Here is a 6,000-nt window from a genome sequence, read left to right on the forward strand (position 1 = left end):
TTTATTAAATTTCTTTTATGTTTCAGGCACATTTGCAGACACTAGGGAACAAAAGAGAGTTCTTGTCCTCTTAGAACTTAAAGGTTACGGGAAATAAACACCTGAAGAGAAAATATGTCAGAGATTAAGCAATACTATGAGGAAGAACAAAGTAAGATCTGAAGAATAGAAATTGCTGGAGGTAGCAGAGACTGTTAGCTGTTTACCCTGGTCCTCTTTTTAAAAAGTTAGCAGTAGAACCTACGAAGCTTGGTGCGGTCATGTGACTTAAGTCCTGGCCAGTGAGCTGTGTTTAATGCACTTAAAACCTACCATAAGTGATCCTAGCAGTGTAGGAGTGTTTTCCTCCTCCTCCCTTATTTCTGCATGCTGAAATGTCGACGTAATCCGATAAGCTCTTGGATTGTGTGGTAGAAGCCACATGCTGGAGATGGTGGAACAAGGGAGAAGAAGCCTAGGTTCTGACACCAGGGAATACCATGCCAGGAGCAGTGCACCCCCTATCTCTGGACTTTACAAGAGAAATCATCTACTAGTTTGAGGTACTGCTATGTGGCTTAAACCCATAATTGTCATCCATAGGATGGTGACTATTTTATTTTTCTCTCTCTTTCACTTGTTTCTGTTGTATTCTTTATACCTATCCCCTACCAATCACCAAATTCTTTGCCAAAAGTATACACTTTTTCCTCAATATGATTAAACCTGTGAATCATCTAATCAGCTTCATCTTAATAGAGTTATCTTTGGGGAGTTCTTTGTTCTCTTGCTGCAGTATGGACTAGTTATTCTTGTTCTCTAAGGTAGCATGCTACTGCTTCGGGGATCTCCTCTCACTAATGTCCTGGGGTTAATATCATTTGCCTTGTTTGCGACCTTCTGTTTCTAGGATCTTGTCTTTTAACTCCTAATTTTAGGAGAGGGTATATGGGAATTAAACTTTTGAGAACTTTATCAGTAAAAACGTCTTTATTTTATCAATCCTCTTAATTTATACCTTGGTTGGGTATAAAGTTCTACATTAGAAATCATTTTTCCCCATATTTTTAAAGGTAATGCTTCATTGCTTTATAGCTTCTCGTAAAATATGTATGCCACTCTCCTGAGTTTTTGGTATGTGACTTGTTTCTCTCTGGAAGCTTTTGTGTTTTCTCATTTTTCCTGATTTTCAGAAATTTCAGTAAGATGCCTTGGAATAAGTTTTTTTTTTTATCCATTATTTCAGTAGACCCTCTCATCTAGAAACTCTTAAATTATGAAAAATTTATTGTTTCACAACCTTTGTCTATAAGCTTGTATTTGGAGTGAGACAAAAGAAATGAAAACTATATGAGTATGGGTAGGTCTTGGTAAGTAATGGGCTTTACTGTAATGTGATCTGACTGGACTGTGAGTGGACCTCCCTCACTTCAACTATTATTGTCTGTCAGTTATTTCTCTTATCTAGTGAGATTCCCCTGCAAAGAAACTTTCAGTGTCCCATCTGTGAGGTATAATCTTTGTTGCCAGGTTCCTGAAGTTGAGGAGATGAGGCCAGAGGTCTCAATATTTACTAGTATCTTTCAGGAATATATTAATTAGCATAGGCAAATTTGTTTCTACAAATTAACACTAAAGTGTATTATGACTCACTTATTTTTTATAAGAATCAAGTGAGTTTTGCTAGTTTGCAAGTAGCTCTTCTATGCTGATGAATTAAGGGCACAGCTTCTTTCACTTTGTGGTTTTGCCATCCCCTGGAACCTCATCATTAATTGCTTCTAGGCAGCAGAAAGGTAGAACTTCCAAGAATAATTTCTAAAAGGAAAATGCTTACAAGATAGGAGTAAAATTCACAGCTATAACTTAGAGATAGATGAACATTAAATGATACTAGGTGCCTAAGACAATCTCCTATTTAATTTCTCACAGGCTTTCACTATCCTCAGAATGCTGTAGGTTAAGCTTTATCTCCCTTTATAAGTGAGAAACATAAGACTCATTAACGTCTCCCAATTCACTGCTATTAAGTGGCTTAGCCAGGGTTTAAAGGCAGATTGTGAAACAAATTCAGTCTACCATTTATTTGTATTAATTTTTTATTTTTTCTTTATTGTTTTTTTTTTAAATTTCATCGTGATAAGTGTACTCTTTAATCCCTATCACCTATTTCACCCATCTCCCCATCCACTTCTCTGGTAATCATCAGTTTTTCTCTATTGTTGAGAGTCTGTCTCATCTCTGTCTTTTTTCCTTTGCTCATTATTTTGTTTCTTAAATTCCTCATATGAGTGAAACTCTATGGTATTTTCTTTTTCTGACTTATTTCAGTTGGCATTATCCTTTCTAGCTCCATCCATTGTCATTGCAAATGGCAAGGTTCCATTCTTTTTTATGACTAAACAATATTCCATTATATATATATTCCATTATATATATATTCCATTATATATATTCCATTTATATATATATACACACACACATACAACATCTTCTTTATCCATCTATCAATGGACACTTGGGCTGCTTCCACAATTTGTCTATTGTAAATAATGCTGCCAAAACATAAGGTGCATGTATCCCTTTGAATTAATGTTTTTATATTTTTGGAGGCTAATACACCCCCAGGTGTGTGATTACTAGGTTGTAGAGTAGTTCTGTTTCTAAGTTTTTGAGGAACCTTCATACTGTTTTCTACATTGGCTTCACCAGTTTGCATTCCTACCAACAGTGAAAGATGGTTCCTTTTACTCCACACCTTTGCCAACATTTGTTTCTTGTGTTTTTGATTTTAGTCTTTCTAACATATGTAAGGTGATATCTCATTGTGGTTTAGATTTGAATTTCCCTCGTGATGAGTGATGTTGAGCAACTTTTCATGTGTCTGTAGGCTGTCTGGGTGTCTTCTTTGGAGAAATGCCTTCTGCTCATCTTTTGAGTGTTTGTTTTTAGGGTGTTGAGTTGTATGGGTTCTTAATATATTTTGGATTACCAACCCTTTATTGGATATGTTATTCCCGAGTATCTTCTCCCATTCAGTAGGTTGCCTTTTAGTTTTGTTGATTATTTCTTTTGCTAAAAGCTTTTTATTTTGATGTAGTCCCAGTAGTTTATTTTTGCTTCTATTTCCCTTAATCAGGGGACCTACCTAGAGAAATGTTGCTATGGCCAATGTCAGAGAATTACTGCCTATTCTCTCTTCAAGGGTTTTTATGGTTTCTGCTCTCACGTGTAGGTCTTTAATCCACTGAGTTATTTTTGTGTATGGTGAAAGAAAATGGTCCAGCTTTATTCTTCTCACATGACTGTCCAGTTTTCCCAACACCATTTGTTGATAAGACTCTTTTTCCCATTGTATATTCTTTCATCCTTTGTTGACTATTAATTGACCATATAATTGTGGATTCATTTCTGTATTTGTATCCTATTTTTTTATCTATGTGTCTATTTTTATGCCAATACCATTTTGTTTTAATTACTACTGTTTTGTAATATAACTTGAAATCTTCAATTGTGATACCTTCAGTTTTGTTTTTGGTTTTCAAGATTTCTTTGGTTATTCAGGTCCTTTGTAGTTCCATACAAATTTTAGGATTGTTTATTCTAGTTATGTAAAAAATGCTGTTAGTATTTTGATAGGGATTGCATTAAAATCTGTAAACTGCTTTGGGTAACATGGAAATTTTTTGTTTTTAAAGATTTTATTTATTTACTCATGTGAGAGAGAGAGAGAGAGAGAGAGAGAGAGGCAGAGACACAGGCAGAGGGAGAAGCAGGCTCCATGTACGAAGCCACATGTGGGACTCGATCCCAGGACTGTGGGATCATGCACTGAGTCAAAGGAAGACACTCAACCGCAGAGCCATCCAGGTGTTCCTAACATAGACATTTTAACAATATTTGTTCTTCCAATCCTTGAGCATGAAATGTCTTTCCATTTCTTTGTATTATCCTGAATTTCTTTCATTAGTATTTTATAGTTTTCAGAGTACAAGTCTTTCACCTCTTTAGTTATGTTTGTTCCTAGATATTTTAATTTTTTGGTACAATTTTAAATGGGCATGTTTTCTTAATTTCACTTTCTAATGCTTCATTATTAGTGTATAGGAGTGTAACATATATCTGTACATTGATTTTGTGTCCTGTCCCTTTACTGTATTCATTTACAGTTCTAGTAATTTTTTTTGTTAGAGTCTTTAGGGTTTTTTATGGATAGTATCATGTCAATGCAAATAATGAGAATTTTACTTCTTCTTTATCAATTTGGATGCCTTTTATTTGTTTTAGTTGTTCAATTGCTGTGGCCCAGACTTCTAGTTCTATGCTGAATCAAATTGTGAGAGTAGACATTCTTGTCTTGTTCCTGACCTGATGGAAATAGCTCTCAGTTTTTCCCCATTACGGATGATGTGAGCTTTTTTCATGTGACATTTATTATGTTGGATATGTTCCCTTTAAGCCTAGTTTGTTGAGAGTTTTTTTTTTTTATAATGAATAGATGTTGTAGTTTGTCAAATGCTTTTTCTACGTCTATTGAAGTGATCATATAGTTTTTATCCTTTCTTGTATAGATGTGATGTATCACATTGATGGTGTTTTGCAAATATTGAACTACCCTTGCATCCAGGGAATAAATCCCACTTGATCATGGTATATGATTGTTTTAATGTATTGTTGGATTCAGTTTGCTCATACTTTGTTGAAGATTTTTTTCATCTGTATTCATGAGAAATACTGTCCTGTAGTACTATTTTTTTATGGTGTCTTTAACTAGTTTTGGTCATGTTGATACTAGTCTCGTAGAATGAATTTGTAAGTTTTCCTTCCTCTTCTATATTTTGGAGTAGGTTGAGAAGAATAGCGTTAACTCTTCTTTTGGTATTTGGTAGAATTCACCTGTGAAGCTGTCTAGTCCTGAACTTTTGTTTTTTGGGAGTTTTTTGATTGTTGATTCAATTTTATTGCTGGTAATTAGTCTGTTCAAATTTTCAGTGTCTTCCTACATTAGTTATGTATTTCTAGGAATTTGTCCATTTCACCTGAGGTGTCCAATTTGTTAGCATGTAGGTTTTCATAATATTCTTTTATAATTGTTTGTATTTCTGTGGTGTTGATTGTCATTTCTCCTCTTTCATTAGTGATTTCATGTATTTGGGTCTTCTTGTTCTCTCTCTTTTCATGCGTCTGGCTAGAGATTTTTCAATTTTGTTGACCTTTTCAAAGAAGCAGCTCTTGATTTTATCAATCTGTTCTATAGTTTTTTGGTTTGTGTGTGTGTGTGTGTGTGTGTTTTAGCATCCATATCATTTATGTCTGTTCTAATCTTTATTATTTCCTTCCTTTTGCTGGGTTTGGTGTCTGTTTATTTTTCTTTTTCTAACTCTGTTATGTGTAATGTTAGGTTGTTTATTTGAGATTTTTCTTCTTAAATTAGGCCTGTATTGTTATAAACTTCCATCTTAGAACTATTTTTGCTGCATCCCAGAGATTTTGGACTGTTGTATTTTCATTTTCATTTGTTTCCATGTAATTTTTAAATATCTTCTTTCATTTCTTGGCTGACTCATTCATTGTTTGGTGGTATATTATTTAACTTCTGAAGCATTGCTGTCAGATAAGATCTATGGTATGACTTTGAATTTTTTGAATTTATTGAGGTTACTATTTATTTATTTTAAATAACTTATTTTTTTTAAGATTTTATTTATTTATTCATGAGAGATAGAGAGAGAGAGGCAGAGATATAGCCAGAGGGAGGGAGAAGCAGGCTTCATGCAGGAAGCCTGACATGGGACTTGATCCCAGGTCTCCAGGATCATGACCTGGACTGAAGGCGGTGCTAAACAGCTGAGCCACCTGGGCTGCCCACCATTTATTTTTTAAAGATTTATTTATTCATTTGAAAGAGAGAGTGTGAGTGGGGGGAAGGGCAGAGAGAGAAGGAGAGAGAGAATCTCAAGTAGACTCCCCACTAAGCATGGAACTTGAAGGGGGCCTTGAACTCATGACCCTGAGATCATG

This window comes from Vulpes lagopus, chromosome 7 (assembly GCF_018345385.1).
Source record: "Vulpes lagopus strain Blue_001 chromosome 7, ASM1834538v1, whole genome shotgun sequence".
Classification (NCBI taxonomy): Eukaryota; Metazoa; Chordata; class Mammalia; order Carnivora; family Canidae; genus Vulpes; species Vulpes lagopus.